Raw genomic sequence first — 22333 nt, 5'->3', positions numbered from 1 at the left:
TTTTTTTCCCCCTCTTAAAAAAGGCATTTCCAAAAGTAAGCGTATTAAATGAACTGAAATCATGTTATGAACAAGTGGACTGGAAGCCTTTTGTTTGGTGGTTTAATTTTAATTTTTTTTCATTCATTAATTTATTTATTTTTAATTTAATTTAGTTTAATTACATTTTTTTATTTACCCACCTGGACCGGTCCTTCAGCCATATTTGCAGCTGGAAAAATTGATGCATGCAATAAGGTGCCGTGGGAATCAATTCAGGGGGTTTAACCCTCCCCCACCCCTTGTTGGGACGTCCCTTAAGGGCCCCAAACGAAACGGTGCCATCCATCGCTGGAGCTGCACTCAGTCGTCATGAATGTCTCAGGTTGCGCTCCACGTCCACTCCTGCTGTCAGTGTGGTCCTCGCAAGGATGAGGGACCCTGCAGTCAGAGAAACATCTCGGTGGAGGCGTCTCTTCCGAACGTGGCAACAAGAGCCCCAAAAACAATGATGGAAAGAATAAAACTGTGGAACCATTGCAAGTGAAACTTAATAGAGGCTCAACCTGAGGACCAAAGAAGTACGGCTGCTGCTAAATGAACCCCAAAGGCAAACCTGTTGACATCACGAGGCTGCCAGAGGTGGGTGAGGACACTTCCGCATCTCCTGCTCATCCTTTTCTACTACAGGGGGCGCCGCTGAGCTCTCACTAAAGTGTCCCGGTGACTTTAGTGCCGGCCGCCGGTCGCCTCGAGACGTACCGTAAAAACGCAGTAATGATGTCGGCCCAAAGTGGCCCTCGAACAGCGAGCGCCAACAGCCCATCGGGCCCCGACGGCCCGAGGCATATGGTGAGCGTTTGGGCGAAGCACCGCCAACGTCCTTTCTGATCAATGTCACTGTTCCCCGGCGGGGGGTATTGACACCTCGCTGACACGTGCACTTGGGACACACACTGTAGACTCAGAACGCTCACTGGGACAATGAACATTTCTTTGCACAACAAAATTGTTTCTTTTCAGGGACATTTAGCACAGTTTTCTCAGATTTTGAAAGTTAAAATGCATAACAGGTCAATTCTGTTGGATGTCAGTGTCACCGTTTTCATATATACTGTATGTGTGTGTGTGTTTATATACATGTATATGTTTAATTTTTAGTTTTTATCTGTTGCTGAAAAGTACACCGCAAGAGCTGTGTGTGTGTGTGTGTGTGTGTGTGTGTGTGTGTGTGTGTGTGTGTGAGGCTGAGCTCGCATTATATCTCCATCACCGCTCAAACATTTTGTGTTTCTACACCTGGTGTAAATGTGAAACAACAAACATGATACACACTAACACATATGAACACATACGTATAAGCAGCTGTTACACCTGCACACTGAAACACACACACACACACACACACACACACACACACATACACGGACAGGCACATTCGGACACACAGTCTTCCAGAAGTCACTTACATTTTAATTCCCCATCTTCAAAGACTGCATGATGCTATTTTAGTCATGAGCTCTTCTTCTAGATGCACGGAAACATGTTCACAGTTCACTCCATTTAGAGGCCTGAGGACTTTACAGCAACACAGAAATTGAGGTAAATAAAATCAGACTTTTTTGCCTCTTTTTTCTCTTCCATGCATTTTTTCTTCACCTTATTTTATGAATCCTGCTCAGAATTTTTTTTCAAAAGCATAAGACAAAGGCGATTAGAACGAAGGCAACGGAACACACAGCAGAAACGCCGGAGGAAGAGCAGCACACCGAGTAGACCCAGTGACCATGCTCATGTCTGTAAATTAGGTAAAACAGGAGTAAAATATAGTAATAAATTGTGGGTTGGCATAGACTCACTGAGGCTGGTGGTTCACCATCATTTTACCGGTTGGAGGGTGTAAGAGGCAGACGGCCATAGCCATACCGCCGGAAACACCCCGGTGTGGCCGGGGCACCGGGGGAACCAGGCGTCCATTTACATGAAACTCGGTTAGACTGCAGCACTTTAAATGATCCCTTTTATTTGAACTTAAAGCAGGATGAAGTCCTTCCACTGAAGGGCACATTGATCAGCCGGGAACCCTGTGCTGTGCGTGTGAGCGGTGTTTGAGCAGTGTGCGAGCGCCCCTCTGCTGGCATTGTGGGAGCTGGAGTGCCATCTAGTGTCTGGGCTGCACTGGGCACCACGGTATCATCATCCTCCTCTTGCTGCACTTCTCCCTCGGTGTCATAAGTCATAATCCATCGTGTGTGTGTGTGTGTGTGTGTGTGTGAGTTTCACAGCTTCAACATTAACGAAAAGCGCCAGGCCTCAACAATCCTTTAAAAAATAAAGGATTTAAAAAAAAAAAGCTGAGTACTAATGTACTGACCATTAGTGGTTTTTATAACAATACACTGTGTTTGTTTAAGCCTTATAATATTTTTGTTTGAAATTTTACCGAATAAATGAAAATACATATAGTTGTAATTTTGCAGGATAAAAATGTTAATAGAGAATCACTGAAGTGAAACCATTGCTAAAAATACATTGCACAGATGTTAGATGTAATTAATTCAATGCTGTTCGGGGTTAAATATTGTCTTTTTCGGAAAAGCAATGCGGAGGCTACTGAAAAATATATTAATTTCAAATACATATCAAACAACAGCGTAACTACAGTATAACTAAAGATGAATAAAGTATGGAAACATGTCTTGTTTGTCACAATGATAACAGTATATAATTCAGAATAAATTAATTTGGCCTGATGAGGACCAGCTACATCATTGCCTGGAATGCATCACTTTATTCACTTTATGAGTGCATATTATCGGACGCAAGGACGCGCCTCGGCTCACTTGGTTACTCGGGTAATACACCGCTCCCATAGCAATGGACGTTAAATAGAGCTTGATTCAAATTTATGTCAAATATAATCAGATTTTTTTGCTCATAAAAGCAAAACTCTGGCTCATTGAAAGCTTTCAGAGAAATGCTAAAAAGCATTTGCTCTTGCTTAATCTCCGCAATAAAGAGGCCTGTAGTGAAATGTAATCTTAATGCCGCATTATTGGAGCAATCGGAAAAGAGAACGTCCATTAAAGACGTCCCTCGCCTGTCCCTTGAACCCGGGTGCACTGCTCAAAGAGCCAGCGACAGGGACATTAACAATGTGAATAAATCGATCGGTACAGTACTCGTGCCAATCTCTAAAACGGTTATGACAGAAAGAAAATGCAGTGGACACGTCCTATTAATTAAAAATTAATTTCGTGGACATTTGGTAAAACAAGATCATGGTTTTCCAGTAAGAGGTATGATGGAATTCCTTCAGAAGCTGCGCTTTGGTTATGAGCGCCATCTACGATGCTTGGATTCGTAACTGTGATGAGGCCCTGTGTACGCAGGGCGTGTTTCAGGTCTTTCGGAAATTCTCCCCGCACTAAACGAACGAAAGTGTCTTTCGCCTCTCGTCTCCGAGCAGGTGATCGGGAAAAAAATTGCACTGAATCGTCTTGAAAAATCCTGCTCTTTTCAGGTTTACCAGGTTCCTATGGCAATGTTTACTTGTGCGTTCTGATACTGGTGCAGTGAGACACCCCCGTGTCATGTGCGAAATAGAAGCCAGAGTCGCCACCCCCCCCCACTATCCCGGGGGTCCGAAACTTGACACGGCAAATATGTCCTGTCTTTGCTCAGCAAATGGCAGATAATTACATCTTAATTCATGTGTCGCTCTGCATTTATGCAAAATTTATGGCGGGTGCTCGCAGGAGGTGGGATCCCACTGCGGGCAGATGAGGGTGAGGGTGGGGTGGGGGGCAGGGGGTGAAGGGTGGCTCTTTGACCTCTGCTGACACGGACTGCTGATGGACAGAAAACACTTTTTAAGGGGAGTGGGGGGAGCTGGATGATGCCAACTCTGTGTGCTGCTTCACCGACTCTTTCCAACACTCCCCCCCCCCCCCCCCCCCATAGAAATAACATCTTCCAAGCAAAATATCTTATTGTGGTAGACAATAACTTCCCATTCTCATAAGCATATTGTACATATGTGTGTTTAATTAATTTTTTTTTTTTTTTTAAGATCTCAACGTATAGTTTAAGTTTTGAAAAACAAAACATTGGGAAAACATGAAACTGTGGCCGTCTCTCCCTAGTTATAATGCCATTAGACCCTCTCCCTATACCTGTACATCCACTCAAGCCCAAACAAATCCGATAGAAGCGACGTCCAGCAATTTGTTTTCTCCTTATTATCTTCCTAGTACTTAAGACATCATTGTTTTGTAGAAAAGTTCCTTCCTGTTTTCAGTTTATTATCCGTTTTCACTCATAATTTGTCCAGGCCAGGGTCAAAGAATCAAGTACTATGGGATAGTATTTTCATTTTTTATTTTTCTTGTATTTTAATTCCAAAGTTCCCCTGCTGTTTCTGTATAATAATTCAATTATTTAAAAAAAAATCATTATCAGAACTTATTCCTCGTTTGCGTTCTCATATCTACTATTAAAGTGACGGTGATACCCTCATATCTGTCCATTGTACGACTCTCATGAGCATCCCGATAAACTAAGCGTCCTCTACTTTCTCGCGGGACAAGGGAGGCTGTCCTACTGCTATCCATGTGCTTAACATGTCTCAAAGGGGCATGTCCCACACCAGACACCCTGAACCCCCTGACAAGGTGTGTGTCCCTCCCCTCCTGGGAATTAAAATGTAACAGATGGGCAGGGGTTGGGTGTGGGGCTCAGGGCACCAGGGCACGTGGCTACATCACCGCAGTTGGCTCGGTCTCGGTGCAGACGGATGACAGTAACTCTCTTCGAAGCAGGATTTCAGACAAACATAATAAAGAAACTAAGTGAGGACAGATCAGGGTGTGTTGGGGTTCTCCGTGGTGGGACGTGTGGTTTTCATACTCACCTGTTTCCCTCGCTTAACTGGTGCAGCACTTATTTTGACACACTGGGGTGAAAACACAGTATTTGAACATGGAACTCCTTAAAAAACACTGCCAAACAACTGAGCCATTTAAATAATACAATTTAACTTAAAAGTGTATAAAAATAACAGAGGCTGTTAATTAATGGTTAAAAAATAAGAGAGGCTAATATTAGTGCCATGGGTGGAGCAGTGGCACAGCGAGTAGCATTGCTGTCTCACAGCGTCTCAGTGGTACGAGAGGACATGGGTTTGATCCCCACTCAGTCTGTGTGGAGTTTCCATGTTCTCCCCATGTTTGTGTGGGTTTCCTCTGGGTGCTCTGGCTTCCTCCCACACTCCAAAGACGTGCTGTTCGGGTAGATTGGTGTGTGAGTGACACAGAGAGTGTGTGTTCCACTGACGTACGGATGAGTGACCCAGTGTAAATAGTGTATCTAGCAGTGTAAGTCACCACGGTGAATAAGGTGTGTGGGCTGATAGTAACACTACATAGAGTTCATTGGAAGTTGCTTTGGCGAAAAGCATCTGATAAGTAAATAAATGTAATGGAACTGATGAAAATTTACCCGACACTTTTGTTAAAGGCATCTTAGAGTGTTAAGTTTGCACATTAAGCTACTTACAGTGAAGTAATTGTACTCCACCAGTTCAGGTTAAGCAGCTGAACTGTACTACAGCAGCAGCGGGGGATCGATGCCCGGCACTTTCCAATCGCAAGGCGGCAGTCCTAACCGCTACGCCACCCGCTGGACAAATTCCAAGGACTCTTTAAGTGGCGCTCCGCTGTCCCCGTTGTGTATTTATTTGCAGAAGCGGCCCAGGCCCTGCCAGGTGGAGGAATCCTCCCTCCCCGCCCCCCCGCCGCGGAGACCCTCCGGGCGGGCCGTCCCAGTCCGCACGGCTCCCGAGCTCCGGAAAAGCCGTGCCAACAGCTGACGCGTTTGACCCGGCTCCCATTAGCGCACGCTACCACCTGGAAGCCGCCCGCCGCGCGCCCTGCGCACTTCGCAGATATCGGCCGTTATCCTCGGCCGGGATCGGTCCCCAGGCAATATGCTAACAGCCTCCTCTACAAGCCAATTTACAAGGATACGGTCATGTTTACATTAGCCCTCTCCGAATGCATGAAAAGAGCGGGGCGCGCCGGCGGAATGGGAATGAGCCGAATATGAATAATTCAGCCTTCCTCGTGGCTATTAACACATTTCCTTGAATAAAGTGATAATAGGTTATCATCTGTGAAATGGAAATTGCGTAACGGAGGGTCTCTGGTTACACCAGAGGAAATTAATTTCGCGGCACATCTGCCGGAAACCCGACCGGCTGAATGCTAAGCGCGAGAGCGCCGCCGCCGCCGCCGCCGCCGCCACCGTCGTCGGGCTCCGCCGCCTTCATAATTAGATTAGCATGTCTGCGCGCGGCCGGGAGTTCTTAGTCGCGTCGCGGGAATTAGTGCTCCTTATTACCGCCGCCCAATATTTATAAGAGCGCGACGTCGGAGGCCATTAGGCCACGTTGAAAAAGGCACCGCGCTACCTTGTGACACGGAGCAGATGCCGCACTCAACGGAGCATGTTTGCGTCGCACGTTGGCCTAAATAGCAGGGCGGGGGCGGGTGCGGGGGAGGGGGCTGAAAACTACAAACATAGCAAATTAACACCTCGCCGCGATATTTCCCCTTTCTAGCCTCCACTACCTGCAGTTAATAAAAGTGGATTCACCCTCAAAAAGATGACGGCATGTTCAACGGAGAAAATGAGCCCCTTTCTTACACGCACGCACGTAGGCCTACATGCAAACACACACACACACACACACACACACGTGCGCATATTCTCTCATCGCAGAGATATACTGGCGGAAACAAATCAATTTGTAAATGGAAAAGTTCCAGTTAAGGGATAGCTAGCAGTTATGACTTTGATGGCTATCGCAGCGAAAAGGCCGAAAAATGGAGGGAGAAGAAAACATATAAAAGGGGAAGTGGACTGTTTGACTTGAGGATTTTTTTTTTTTTTTATTTATTGATGTATTTTTGTTTTGTTGTTTACTTGCGGACAGCTGTAGAGGATAAGAGATTGCGGGACAGTATCTGAAATGGGGATCTGTATTCCCCAGCTGACCCGGTGTGGGAACTCGGAGGGACCCCATCATCGTGCTCTCGCTCGCGAGCCGCTTGCCGACAGAAATTAGCTTTTGGCTTTTTTTCTCCGCGCTTTCGGCCGCTCGCCCGCCTCGCACCCTTCGGCTGCCCGGTAAAAAACGCGCTGGCAGCTGCAGGCACGGCTGGAGGTAAAAACTGCTATTGTGAAATCCAGCGCATCGCTTTCAGCAGAGCGCTAGCTTTCTTGATGCTAACCTTTAGCCATGCCGTTGAAGATCGCGGGTTCAAATCCCAATCCTGCTCTAGTGCCCTTATCGAGGTTCTTACCCAGAGCTGACGGAGTAATAGATCACACTAATAAATGATTCACCCTGCTCCAAACACTGGCCAATCACCTTCGACGGAGGAGTCAGATGAATCATTTATAAGAAAATTCAGGAGCAAACCAGAACACTTAAGTTATGAACCAATACCGGGACGAGCGAAGCAGTGTCGAATCCTTTTGTTTGGGGCCGATGCCTTGAGTTTTAGGCTTCCGATCTACATTCACGAGCAGCGGTCGGAGTTTACCGTGAATTTGCCTTACAAATTCAAGGCGAAGCAGCTATCATTGCGTCCAATAAACCGCCTGACTCCAAAGGTTGCTGGTTTGAGTCCTAGAGAGTGCTCTGCTGCTCTGTCCTCGACACTCAGTCATGTTTCCAGATGGAAAGCGATTATGATCCACCCGCAGTCGTCGGCTGAGAGCTCCCCTCTAAATGATAATCGTACATCATTGATGTAATTTTTCATTTACCAATATATGGGCCTGTTATTACAGCCATATGCGCCCGTCTACAATCTGCGTGACCGTGGGTCGCTACTCTATCCGTATTCTACAGTACCGTATGGCACACAGAGCCATAGACGAGGCCTCAGATAATGAGGCTCCTTAGATAGCGGCCTCCTATTACAGTATCTCTTTAGAATCCATTATAATTAAATAAAGGTTTGAAGGAAACTTGGGCGTTTTTCACAGTTTGTTTCCCCCAAGACGTGCGAATATGGTGATAAATACCCACTGATGAGCTCAGGGCTTCTCCTGGCCAATTCTTCACCCTAATCTGGCCCTCCGTCTTCCGGCGATGCAACACATTACGCACGGTTTGGTTTTCCCCGCCGACAGCGCATACGTCTTGCTTATCTGGGCCTCGGCGATTGAGCGCGGATTTACATGTGAATAATGCGGCTGCTTTAGCGGCGCTGAGTCCAAACGCGCGGCCACAATGGAAGCCCTCTTGCGCTGTGCATCCCGTACTATGTTTCCGGCGCAGACTTTTCTTCCATTTCTTTCTTTCTGTAACACATGCCTGATGTACAGCAGCTTTACCTTCTACACTTTGTTTGTATCTGCAGTAAAAAAGTTCACGTTTACTGATATACACTTTATCTTTACTCACATATAGTTTATGTTTAGTCAAGCATAGTTTTTATTTATTTATTCATTTATTTAATTAATTAATTTCAAAAGTTCTTTCTGCTGCAGTTCCTCTAAGGGTTGTCACACAAATTTTCATTGTATTGCATACAATGGAAACAAAGTATCTTATCCTATCTTATCTTATCTTATTATTGTGAGTATTGACTGAAATCTGGTTTATTTTCACTTGTGTACATTTTCTATTTCCTCAGGTTTATTTTATGTAAAGTATATGCTCAAGCATGGCTTACCATTACTGAAGTATGCTTGATATTTATTCGGGTATGTTTGTTGTTTGTTTGCTTTTATTTACCCAGGCATGGTTTATATTTACGGAAATGGAATTAATACATTTTCCAGTATGGTTTGTATTTGCGTAAGTATAGCTCAGAACCACACAATACAGTCTTTATTTCTGTGCTGAAGTTGTTGTTTTAACTGTGAATTACTTTGCCGTAGTGCATTTTTTAAGATTTATAGAAAAGTGTAGAATGTCCAGTTTGTGGGGGGAGGGGGGGACGAAACATCTCCCCGATTTAAATTCAGAATACAAAGTCATATGATGGTACAGCTTATGTAAAACAGCACAAACAGTTGTACAGCATACACAATAGTTTAAGGCGGGCCAGGTCTGCGCGCTCGGTCGGCGCGGTTACAGCGAGGGGCCGAAAGGAAACCTTCAGAACCGCGTTTACACCCAGTCGTTTTTTGACAGGTTATTCATTTTGGCCAAGTTGGAACAGCGGGGTCCTTTCTGAAGACGTAACCTGTGAGCACCCGGATGAAAGACCCCCCAACCTTCCTTCGCGCTGTCGCTCTTCTCCGGGTGTCCGGCGGGGGGCGCTACCGATCGGCCGACCCACACTCTGCGCCCAGGGGGATGACGAGCGAGTGAGCACTTCTTCTCTGTCAACGAGAGATTTTATTGCTTTGAAGTAATAAATCATATTAAAACCGCGGTTAGATAAGGGAGTCGGGACTCGAATCAATTTTAACGCTTTCGTTCGGAGGCCCCATAGCGTCGCGCAAACGGCCCTGTCAAAGCTCGTTCGCCCAAGCCAACTGTACGCGGACGGTCTCGGTTACACGAATGGATCGTGTGGGGAGATTTCCGGAGCGTGAGTGCGCTGCTCCCCACGCCCACCTTAAGAGGCCTCTGCGCCTGCGGTCCAACTTTGGTCAAAGACTGTTTATTCTCCAAAGTCATTAGAACCCCCTTAAAATTTACAGGCTGCATATGTTTCCCCTGACATGCTTGTTAGGAACCGTAAAATTATGTAATTGATTCAATGTGCTCCTCGCGGCCTGTCATCGAAAGGAGCCGCCGCGCGCTTCGCCGGTGCGCTCGGCCGTTCTGTAAAGACTCCGTGGCGCAACCCGAAATGGGCTCGATCGTTCGCCGGTTCCGTTTACGTTTGCCGTTCATCCAAAAACCAAAGCGGCGACAAAGTCGACGGCGCGAGCGCGGGGCCCCAAACGTATTCAGAACACACACGCTAATTCTGCTCGCCGTGTTTTACACGGAAGGCGCAAAAAAAGGAACTCGAACAAGCGATGCGTCAAACAACGGGAAGGAGGGGCCCCTTTTTGTTTTGTTTTCATTAAAATGTGCGATCGGAACGCGGGCCCCGGCGGAGTCACGCTCCGGCGCAAGATGAATATTTCACAAGTTGTCATGGGCCGTTTGGCGTGGCGGCGTGACGGCTTTCGCCTGGCAGGCGATCTATCACAGCACTAAGTGTCAGCGCTAGATTATCCGCGCTGTTATGACAGCAACATTATTCATCAGGATTACTGGCCCCTGCGAACAAGGGCCCTCTCATCGCCTGCGCCTTATCGATCCCCTCGCCTTCCCATTAGCGACAGGGGCCATCTGCATGGCGATCCGCGGCCGTGGCGCTGGCTTCGCGTCGCGCGGCGGTCTCGGCGGAGGGGCCGTGTGTGTTCGTGCGTGTGGGTGTGGGGGGTGGTGATTTTGGGGAGAGCAGAAATGAGATAAACAAGTGTTGCTCTGAATATTAAACTGGTGACAATAGGAAATGTGTCACTTTCGAAGAGCGAGTTGTGAATAGCGACGATACAGTCATCTGTACCGGTGATGTCGCCGCAGCCCGTGGAGCTGCTTTTCCATGTTCTGGGAATATCTCGATGGCTTCTCTCACGCTGTCATGTGATCTAAATCGAGCTGCGCGACTCATCGGGCGATGAGACCGAGGCTATCGCACTTTGGACACGTCGTGAGAAAGTCGGATTCTTGCAGAAAGATGGTGCAGATGATTGGACAAGTCGCAGGAAAAGGAAGAAGAGGACGAGCAGCAGGCAGCCTGATGGATGGACTCAGTCACAGCCACAGTGGATACACCCATTTCAACACGGAGGACACAAGTGGAGGACAGAACTTTCCGGAAGAACTCTGTGCATGCGGTCAACAGTGAACTCGGTGTCCCTGAACAGCGACAACGTGGGTCTGGTGTGTACGGTATACTACAGTGTGTGTTCACCGGCTCTTCAGCCGACAAACACAAATCTGTTCGTAACTCATTTTGCTTGTAACTTCAGAGGAATTTTAACCCGTTTTCTCCAAATCACAATCGATGGAAGCTTAAAAATACAAACATCCCGTGATGTGTATGTGTTTGTGATTTTGTGAAAGTGTGTGACATAGCTGTAACAAACAATAAATACTTTTAAACATGTTTTATTTTAATATTTTTATTGATTTTCAGCTACATTAAGTTGATTTGACATAGCTAAAAATAGAAAAAAAAATCATGTTCAGTGCTGATCAATTTTTCCCATCAACGCACACAACGATCTTCATCTGGATCACACATTCCTGTTTGGATGCTCTTTACCGCCATCTATCTGCTGGGAGGGTAAGCACGCTGAGTTCGCACAAGTCCATAATCTGAGAAAACGTATAAGTGATGAAAATGCAACTAAAAACTAATGTATATGTTGGAAAACGTTTAGAAAATGTGTAACTGAAAAGTTCGTAGGAGGAGCAGCCGGCGTGTTTAATATAAGATAAAACTGCGTGTGTACATGTGAGAGAGGGGGTCCCCGTGTCGCTGCCTCAACTATGTCAAAAGACATTACATAAATAGAGTTTGAAGACACAACACGATTAAGGCGCCCTCTCCTCATTTCATTTAAAATGCATCAAATCCCCTCTTCTGCTACATTTCAGCTCTTTAAATTATCCTGTGCTCTCAGACGAAACTGGAGTTCTCACACCTTTAAGCCTGAATACTTCTTTCTTTAATTGAACTTTTTTACACTTCTTGAAAAAACGAAAGCTGTTTGGGGTGGGGGGGGTGGAGAGGCAATGGGCTTGGTACCCCCCCCCACGTCTCGATTTATTTATTCAATATCATTCATGTTGATACATGATGTGCAGCCCTGTCCCGCTCGTCCTCATCCTTGCCCCCCCACACCCCCAGCGCTGGGGGAACATGGGTAAGCGGAGGAGAGTTTCGGCGTTGCTTAATTAGGGGAAGTGGGAACGGCCCCCAGCGGGGGTATCACATAACTGCCCCGCGGACGTATTATTTACTGCGGGAGTCAACCAACCTAAACCCCAGTCCACAGACCCCCGAGCTTCGAAGCAACGCTATTAGACACGCCTCCACTTAGAGGCTTTTACCGCCTTTTTACAATATTTCATGTGTGTGAAAGATCCACAGAAATGAAACTAGTGTGGACTCCAAGACACAGCTTATTGACTCAAAAGTAACATTTACATTTTGGGTTAATTTAACTTCTCCACAAGGTGACTTCCAGTGTTTAAGCTGCATACACTGATTTACCCATTTTTCAGCTGGGTCATTTTTACTGTATCAATTTATGGTAAATGCCTTGATCGCAGGTGTTACAGCTAGAAGAAAGATTTGCACCTGGATTTCGAGTGAATTAATTGTGTTTCAAAGGAGGCGTAACAGCGAGAGATGTCCTATGTTACAGCAGGTGGGGGATTTGAACTAAGGACCTTCTGACTGCACGGGGAGAGCTCTAACCTCAAACAGCCTCATTCACCTTTATTTGAACCTTTCATGTCAAACATGTCAAGTAGATCTTTTTCTCTCTCTCTCTGTCCCTTTTATTCATAGAATCTCAGGAGAGTTTAAAATTTTTAGGGCTCAAACAAGACAGAGGCAAAATAGGCTAAATATAAAATTAACAAAGTGCAGGGCCTTGTGTACCTTAACCGCTTTTTTTTTTTTAAATCTCCCTTGAGGAGGTCCTTCTGGCTCTGGTCCTGATCTTTCTCCCGAGAGGAAGGAAGAAGAGGTTTAGCGCCTTCGCAGAAACTGACACCTCGGGGGCCGACAAGGTCAAGCGCTCACCCTTTGTTAGGAGATTCTCTTTCCGGAGGTGGACAGCACGCCTACCCACAATCCCCCTCACCAGGGGACGGAACCTGCATTGTCCTCCTTGGGCTTGTGAGCGTCGAGGTCACAGAGGCGGTCAGTAAAATGACCACATGCATCTGTGCAGAATGAGCTCATCTACGGATAGAGAGAGAGAGAGGTGTCTGTTTTAGGGTTCAACTCACAAAAAAGGAAAAATTGTTTCGTTTTTATTTTTTTAAATTAAAAATAGGTGACAACTCATAAATTTAATCATTTATCTTCATTTCTGCATCATAATGCCTTTTCTCCAATGTCTTACACTTTTATGTTTGTAAACTAGGCTACGTACACTGATTTATCCATTTATATAGCGTAGTAATTTTTACTGTATCAGTTCAGGGTTAGTACCTTGATGTACAGGTATATTAAATTTAAATAGGCTTATTAATAACTGAAAAGAAAATGTCCCTGTCGCTGGATCCAGTCCATGAAGGTCAACACCTACCGCATACCTCCTCTAGAGGATAATGTTAAACAATTCAATTGTAAATATTACTATTAATTTCAATAACGTGTTTGTTTTTGCATTTAAAACTTAACTGAAAATTCGGGCTTCATTATAATCAACAAACGTTGCAAAAAGTATTCTCACTAATTTTGTAATTCGGCCAAACAAGAAAATTTACATTGTTATTATTTAAAAAGCAAAGTCTTAAAGCTATTTCAAATAGCAGCAGACGTTGTTGTTGTTGTTTGTTTGTTTCTCTGGCAGATGTTTTACACTCTGTTTCTGAAATAAATGAGACTTGAGACTATGAGCATCATAACCGAGACTCTTTGGCGGCCCACGGCTCAGTTTTACCCTGCTCTTCGTGTGTACGTGTGCCGATAGATGTGCCGACAGCAGGCTGTACGACACGTCGGAACGATCCTTCCGGGTGCTTCCGCGAGCCATCGCTCCTCCTCCTCGACACTCGAGCGCACGGTGGCCCCCGAGTCGCGGTCGGCGGCGGTTCGCTGTAACCGAAGCCCTGGGCCCCTCGTGCCAGGAGGTGTTTGTGGGAGATCTCAGCGCCGGCCTCCCCTAGGAGGAGATCGCTTTCCAGAGATAACATCGAGCGGAGACGGCACGTTTCGCCCCGCGACGAGGGGTGGGGGTGGGGGGTGCTCGGACCATGTGTCCTTTCTCCTCCACCTTTGATAGGCCGGCGGGCCAGCGGACTTCACCTCGACGGCGGCGTGTTCATCTACGACCCCCCCGTTGTCAACCCCCGGGGGCTATATCACTGTACACACGTCCTTAGAAATCTGCAGAGACCAACTGCAGACACAGCAGGGCAACTCACTCAAATCGGACACCTATAGCACCGTTTGTGCTCCGATGCGAATAGGTGTCATCAAACATAAAGAAGGTCTGTGCACGTTATTTCCCCTTCAAGCCTGCAGTTCACTGGGGCTAAAACCATATGATATAATACTGGAGTTCCGTTCACAACTCAATTTGTTTGTATCTCCAAAACTCTTTAAACACTAAGACACAATCCATAAAGGCTGAATGGGACAAACATCCTGGCACTGATTAACAGCTTTCTTCTGTTAAAACCTCAGGGAAACATATAATGAATATAAAAAATACTCTCTATTCAGTATAAGTGGCTTACTGTACAAATGTGCTAAATCACTGCAGGTAAATGTATTTACATTTATTCATTAATCTATCGTTTTTCTCCAGAAGCGATTTAAAGTGTCAGAATACTCATTTACCCTTTCATACAGCAGAGTAATCTTTACTGTTTCACTTCTGGGTGAGAGCCTTGATCGAAGGTACTAAAGCAGGAGGGGGATTTGAACCTGTGTCCTTCTGGTTGGCTTGAACAAGTACACTGTGTGAGCAGTGTATTTTCAAACAGAAACCGGTATATGAGTAACGTGGCACACGGACATTGCCGTTTAATTGGATTATCTGTGGGTTTCTCCTCTTGCCCCCCCTCCCTCTCCACCCCTTATCTCGAAGGAACAAATTTCCCCACTCCGGCTAACGTCATTTTTCACAGGTGTATCTATCAAAGAGGCGCGGCCCTGTCCGTATCGAACCGGTGCACTGCCGTCGATCGATAGGCGGCACATGGAGGGAAGAAGAGAATGGAGTCGCTCCCAGATTACAAACACACTCCTCCTTCGCAGGGCCGTTACCTCGTTTACACTTTGTACTTCATTTGCGACTTCGAAGGCAGTGCAGACAGAAAAGGATTTTTCCCTCCGGAGAAACAGATAATTTAGAGTTTCTCATGAAAGCTATCAACAGGACATTACTGTACTCTGTTTTTACTACTCTGGACTGCTCCTCATTGCAGAGTGCTCATGGACCCCCAACACGCACGCACACACACACACACACACACACACACACACACACGCTTGCGTCGTGTGCGGTACCATGCCGGCGCCGCGGTGAGAGATTCCGGGTCGACGTGGGAATCTATTGGAGCAATTACAGGAAAGATGAATTATATTCGCCCCCTCGTGGAAATAATGTACATCCCGTACGCAGTAAAAAGCGAGGTCGGGATAACAAGTGGTCGAGATTTGCTACCTTTCAGCGCACCTCTTAAGTGGTAATAGGATAACCCCCCGACACGCGGAGAGCCTATCAGGCCGGCCTGGCGCTCGACCCCGGGGTGAAACAGGAAAGGCCGCTTTGTTCGCGGCAATTCGGCCCCGGCGGCCGCACCGATAATGAAGTGACCCTGAAATAATAGAAAGGGCCGCGGCGCCCGCCGGACGATTTTTGCCGGGATAAGAGCCGGCGATCCCGATTCCGAGTCACAGTTCATTTCATTTTTGCCGCTGATGAGATCTGCGCCGCTATCTGATGAAACTGAACAACCATTACTGCGCCCCCGCCGCCCCTCCGCCCCCGCGGCGGGGATCCGGCGCGGCCCCCACTTCGTCAGCACTTTTGAATTCATCGGCCGCAAAACGAGATGATAGGAATAATCTCGCCGAGCGAGATTGACAGTTCATTTCAGAAATCAATATTTACAATTTACTTCTTTCAAAGTTCATTCTGGAGAAGATTCCATATTATCCCTTTCCAAATAAGCTGATCATATCTCGGCCCGCCCCGGAATGAGTTTTCCCAAAATGTGAATTTTTGGTAAAAATCAATGTCAGCGCTGTGCGCTTTAATCTGCCCTCTGATGACAGTAAATCTTTATCTTTTTATGGGCAAATGCCAGTGGCTGCTGACACTATTTCCTGCAAGAACAAAGCGCGGCCCGCTGGACCCGGCTGGACCCGGCCAGATACATGGGCCTCTAATGTGACTGGACATGTTTCACCCAGGTCATTAATCAGGCACTTTGACAGCCACCTCTTACCATCCGGCGCGGCAAAATCCCACCGCTGGAGGGAGGTGCGGGGGAGGGGGAGCGGTGGAGGGGGTCGCACTGGAAGGGTATGGGCTCTGCGTCCACCCGCCGCGGTATTGTGCTTTAATTGGCGCTTTTCAACGGCGTCCGATGCTCATCTGCACAACGAGGAAGAGCGAGAGGGAGATAGAGAGAAAGAGAGAGAGAAGAGAGAAAACAGAGAGAGAGAGAAGTGAGAGAGAAAGAGAGAAGAGAGAGAGAAGAGAGAGAATAGAGAGAGAGAGAAGAGAGAGAGAGAGAAAGAGAGAAAACAGAGAGAAGAGAGGAAGTGAGAGAGAAGAGGGAAAGAAAGAAAGAGGAAAGACGGAGGAAGAGAGAGAGAAGAGAAGGAGAGAAACAGAGAAGAGAGATAGGGACAAGAGAAAAGCGAGAGAGAATAGAGAGAGAGAGAGAGAGCAAAGAGGAGGAGAATAGAGAGGAGAAAGAGGGTAAAAGAGAGAAGAATAGGAGAGAGAGAGAAGGAGAGAAAACAGAGCGAGAGAGAAGTACGAGGAGAAAGAGAGTATAGAAGGGAGAGGATGAGAGAAGAGAGAGAATAGAGAGAGAAAGAGGGGAAAAGAGAGAGAATAGAGAGAGAGAAGAAGAGAGAAAACAGAGAGAGAAGCGATAAAGAGAGTATAGAGAGGGAGAGGAGAGAGAAAGAGAGAGGAGAGAGAGAGAGAAAACAGAGAGAGAGAAGCGAGAGAGAAAGAGAGAGAGCGAAAAGAGAGAGAGAGAGAGAGAGAGAGAGAGAGAGAGAGGACCCTCGCTGTCACGTGTGTAATCAGGCGCCACGTTTCATATTCAGTTTGTTCATTAAAACAATTGATTGTTTCCAGTCTTCTGCAGTGAGGAGGAGTAAATCTAACCCTAACCCTAACCTTTAATCCTGATCACTGACATTTATTCATTTAACTGATACACATTTCTCTAAAGCGACTTACCATCCTTTACCCATTTGTACAGCAGAGTAATTTTAGTGGAGCAAGTGAGGGTAAGTACCTTGTTCCAAAGTACTACAGTCGAGGTGGGATTCAAACCTGTCGCCGTTGGGTCTAAAGGCAGCAGCTGTAACCACTACGGTAGCAGCTGCCCAATGATGAATGATTAATAGCCGCTATGAAACAGCACATATTCAACTTAAAAAAATAAAAATAAATAAGAAAATTAGCCATAGATGCTGAGCAGCGTAACACTGCTAATATAATTTTATTTTTGAATGGCTGTTCGTTACTTTACCCCTTGTTAATAAAATGGGTTTATTTGGGCATAACAGCAGGTGGCATAACAGTGAAAATTTTCCCCAGTCACAGCTCCCACGTGTGTGTGTGTGTCATTGGTCAATGTACTTACCCTAAACTACACAGTAAAAATTACCCAGCTGTATAAACAAGTAAATCCCTTTTGTTAATAGTTTCCTTATATTCTTTTGTTTCTCTTCTTTCTTATAATTATTTGCTATTTTTCATGAATATATTGGATAAAAGTAAGATCCAATCCAAAGATAGACAATTTCATATTACATATGAATACACTATTGTTACATTATATCAAAAATGACTTAAAAAAGGATTAGAACCTTATCATAAACAATTATTTCTTTACAATAATACATCATTATTATTATTATTTTATTATAGTTCTATATATGTATATATGTGATACTCTATTCTCTTCTATTATATATGTATATAATTTTTTTTGCCCCCTCCCCCCTTTTTCTTCTCCCTGGATGTTTATGTGGTCCTCATGCCGCCGAGACGGACGCCCAAGATGTCACAGGAAGCGGTGAAAGAACAGGCCTACTGGTGCCATTAAAGCAGCGCCTAATCCAGTCCCGCACAATGGTGTGTCGTCCCCTTTGATTGTCTTGTCAAACTTGGTTGCGCGACCCCGTCTCTGATGATCACAGTTCCATCAGTCCCTCCACACAGGACCACGAGCCCAATAAAGCGAGCCCGGCGCGGGGACGGGGGGGACTAGCAGACAGGGGTCACCTGGGATTGGATTCAGCCTGGGATCAGCGGACCGTCCACAGCCCATTTAATTGTTCTATCCGAGCAAAAAAGAGCGTGCCACTCACACGGGACGGCGCGCTCCGCGAGTCCTCGGCGCCAACAGTTCCTTCTGTCCCTGGAGGACAGGGGGACCTGAGCGTGGACTCCACTCTCGCAAAGACGGTGATCGGAACACGGTGATGAAGGTTCATTGCGCTCTTGCATCAATTCTGTCGCGCTGCCTTTTCGCTGAGGACGTCCTCTCGTTCCCGAACCCGAACGCGCAGCCGCTTCCGGAAGCTTCTCCGTAACCCGGGCTCTTTGTAGCTCCAGAGTCAGTGTCACCGGTAGGGAGGACTGAAGAAAAGCTTTAGAGACGTCCGTTGGTTTATTAATTCATTTGGTTCCGAAAAAATCTCAGACGTCTCTATAATTAATAAACAGCTTGGGACTTATTTTAACGTCTCATAAGCGCTCGGCCACATTAAAATTAAAACTGATTTCAAAAGGTTGAAAATATAAACCCATCATCTCCACAGACACCCATTCAGTGCTGACTGTTGATGGTCAGTTGATCCCTTGAAGAAACATGATCACTATGTGCTCAGAGCGGAGTATAAACACTGTGGAAGTGAACTGAATGAAGGCGGTCTCATTCTTACTGGCGCTCGTAGGGCCACGCGTCGGCTGATTGAAAATGCGTAAATAAACTGGGAAATGTTTGTGCCTCGTCTGTGGGAAATACATAACACGTAGAGCTGCTCTATGACACATTTTTGCTATGCCGATACAATGAAACAGATGAAATTACCCTGTTTTCACCACGGCTTGAACAGACTCTGGTCGGAAGCGCAGAAACATCAGACCGTACGCACACCTCAGACACCTTGTGTTTTCTGTTAAATGTCCACAGCAATATTGTGTCCGATCCAAGGTGCAGAGGAAAGAACGACCAAGGTCCATAACCATTCATTCCAAGAAGAATATCTCTCTCTATCTCTCTCTCTCTCTCACACATTTTCTGAACCGCTTGTCCCATATGGGGTCATGGGGAACCAGAGCCTAACCCGGCAAGGCTGGAGGGGGAGGGGACACACCCAGGACAGGACGCTAGTCTGTCGCAAGGCACCCCAAGTGGGACTCGAACCCCAGACCCACCGGAGAGCAGGACCCGGTCCAACCCACTGCGCCACTGCACCACTGCACCCCCTTTTTCCAAGAAGAATCAGTTTGAACTTTTTAAGACTCAATGAGTCATGCAAAAATTTCACAACAAGGAAATAGGTGTCAGACCATCGTGAAGTAACTTAATCCTCCTCATACGTGGCGCTTGTGTCTTTGGCTTCATTCAAAAACAGTCCGTCTTTACTAGAATATTCAGATTTAAACTATTTGTAAGACTAAATTAAACGACCGATCGCAACAAAACCACTTTACTCATGACCGCGTGACATATTGAAAGCACCAAAAAAACCAATCACCACATTTTTACCCTACAGACTGTAATCGTTCTTTCACTTTGGGCCATATTTACACTGCTAAATACGTGGACGTTGATCGTTTTTACTCCAGTATTAACATGCGTTTCCACATCACTAACTAGGTGGCGCCAGTTTCTACTTTTCTTCCAACATTTCTTCAGTTTCTTTAAATTTCTTCGGTTTCATCTAAGGTGCAGGACGCTTCTCTGAGGGCAGCCAGCAGTGGGTTCGCGGGGCAGGAACTCGAACCCATTGAAATGCAGCCCTGTCTGCACGTCCCTGTCCAGTGTGGCTTCCGGCACGTCGGTGCGGAGAGGTGCACATTGGAAGTGCCAGCCCTTGATCGCGGCGCCGAGCACAGCTGCTCTACAACACGCGTGACACGAGCGCCGCGTCCCCCCCGGTTGTTAATCTGCCCCGGCGCCCTTTCCCGGCAGCCCCACCGCGGCGCGCTGCTTTTGTGGCGGACCGTCAGCTCGGATCCCCGAGTCGTGATTGACATGAGCCTTCGGTGGCTTTTTTGATTCATGCGAGCGGGAAGCGGGGGGGACGCGTCCTCCACCCGCCTGGGGGTGTCGAGGCCCGGATGAGGAAAGAGACCTTAAGGCCGATTTGCCTGGAAGATGCTGCCCGTTTGACAGCAGGTGGCGCAGTGATTAGAGCTGCTAAGGAGCAGTGAAGGGCCGCAGGTTCAAACTCCGCCTCCTGCCGCAGTGTCCTCGATCAAGGTACTTGCCCTGAATTGATACAGCAAAAATGACCCCTGCTCTATACATTGGAAAATTGCTGTAAGTAGGATAATGTTGTGCAGCAATAAGTTTCTTGGGGGCAAAGTGTCAGATTCACACAAACATTTTCTGAACCGCTTGCCCCATATGAGGTCACGGGGAACCGGAGCCAAACCTGGCAACGCAGGGCATAAGGCCGGAGGGGACACACCCAGGACGGGACGCCAGTCCATCGCAAGGCACCCCAAGCGGGACTCGAATCCCAGACCCGCTGGAGAGCAAGACCTGGTCCAACCCGTCGTGCCACCATGCCCCCACATATCACATTCATAAATCGATATTAATGTATCATAGAGGTGTTCACATTTCCTTCAATACTTGAACTGTGTACTTCTGCAAATGAGATCAAGTTATTTTTTTCACACTTATTTAGGTGACACTCTTCTCCAAAATGACTCACGGCACTGTGGTACTTTACCCGTGTATAGAGCAGGACATTTTTTACTGCTTTACTTTAGAGTAAGTCCCTCGACCAAGGGAACTAGAGCAGGAGGTGGGACTCAAACCCAGATAATCCCAGTACGAAGGCAGTAGCTCTAACATCACTCCATGCGCTGCCTTTACTCAGTTCAGGATAATACCTTGACGGAGGCTACAAGAGTCCTGTAACACTCGATGCACCACTGGCTCTTCCGCTTCCTCCCCAGTACTACAAAGGAGCTGCACTTTGCCCCTCCTTCTCGCCCCCGAGAAGGGGTTCGGCGCCCTTAACGCGCAGCAACGAGCCAGAAGGCCCCTCCCGTGGCGTGCCTCAAATCGGATTTGCGGCGGAGCGCGGGCCGCAGAGGGCGCCGCCGTTATCCAATTGTCCGCGTGCACCGCGATCGAGGTGATGCACCAAATCGTCTTACGGGAGCCAATAATTTGGTTTCGATCGATCAGGATCCAAAGGAAGTGGCCCCCGCGCGGGGTTTGCCTGTCAAACACCTAAAGTAAATTAGGGCAAAGGAGGCGACGCGGCGCCGTTCGGGAGCCGTCGCGTTACCGCGTTTCGGGGCCCGTCCACCGATCCGGGGCCTTTCGCTCCGAGCGTTACGGCCGCGCCCCCTCGACGCGCGCTCCTCCGTCGGCCACAGAATAAAATACTGCACTTCCTCTTATCGACCGGGCGAAATAAAATAATCTATGATGCATGAACAAGTCTAAATGAAATAATAATATCTTTAGCGGAGAAAAACGGATCGGTAATACAGTAATTGGACAGATTTATTACCAGCCCCTTGAGCGGGGGGCTGCTGAAACCGCCTGCTATTTTATTTAATCTCATATCAGAGGAATTATTGGCTGGTAATCCATTGTTAAACATCATTTAGAATGATGGATGAAAATGTCTGCCTTTCCCCACATAATCAATTCATATCTCATTAGCACGTATTATTTATGATTCTCATAATGGTCCTTTCAGGAGTCCCCCGGGGGCAGCTGTGGACCTCAGCTGTTGCTGAAATGAAATGAAAAATACTGTAGCTTATGAGTTAATAACTATGTAACGTATATAAAAAATACTTCCCCGCGGTATTGATTGCCGAGGCCATTTTACAAATGAATTGGGAGGCGAGGGCCTGTAATTTCTTCCGTCCTGCACAACAGGGTAATGGTTCTGGCCGAGGGAAGAAATAAGACGGCCGACTTGTAAGAAAAAATGCTGAGAAATGTTATATAGAGAGATATATATACGGAGGGGGACGTATATAGGAGCAAAGTGGAAGTGTAGCTCATTTCCTTTCATAACTTCGCAGTGGTTTCCCTCCAAAACAAGAGCGCGTTCTCGCCCCGTCTTTTCTCCACGCTGTAAATAGATGCGCAGACGGAGAGATAAATAGAAACGTT

The sequence above is a fragment of the Scleropages formosus genome, chromosome 18 (assembly GCF_900964775.1).
Source record: "Scleropages formosus chromosome 18, fSclFor1.1, whole genome shotgun sequence".
Taxonomy (NCBI): domain Eukaryota; kingdom Metazoa; phylum Chordata; class Actinopteri; order Osteoglossiformes; family Osteoglossidae; genus Scleropages; species Scleropages formosus.
The sequence above is the reverse complement of the archived record's forward strand: the minus strand, read 5'-3'. Positions refer to the sequence as shown.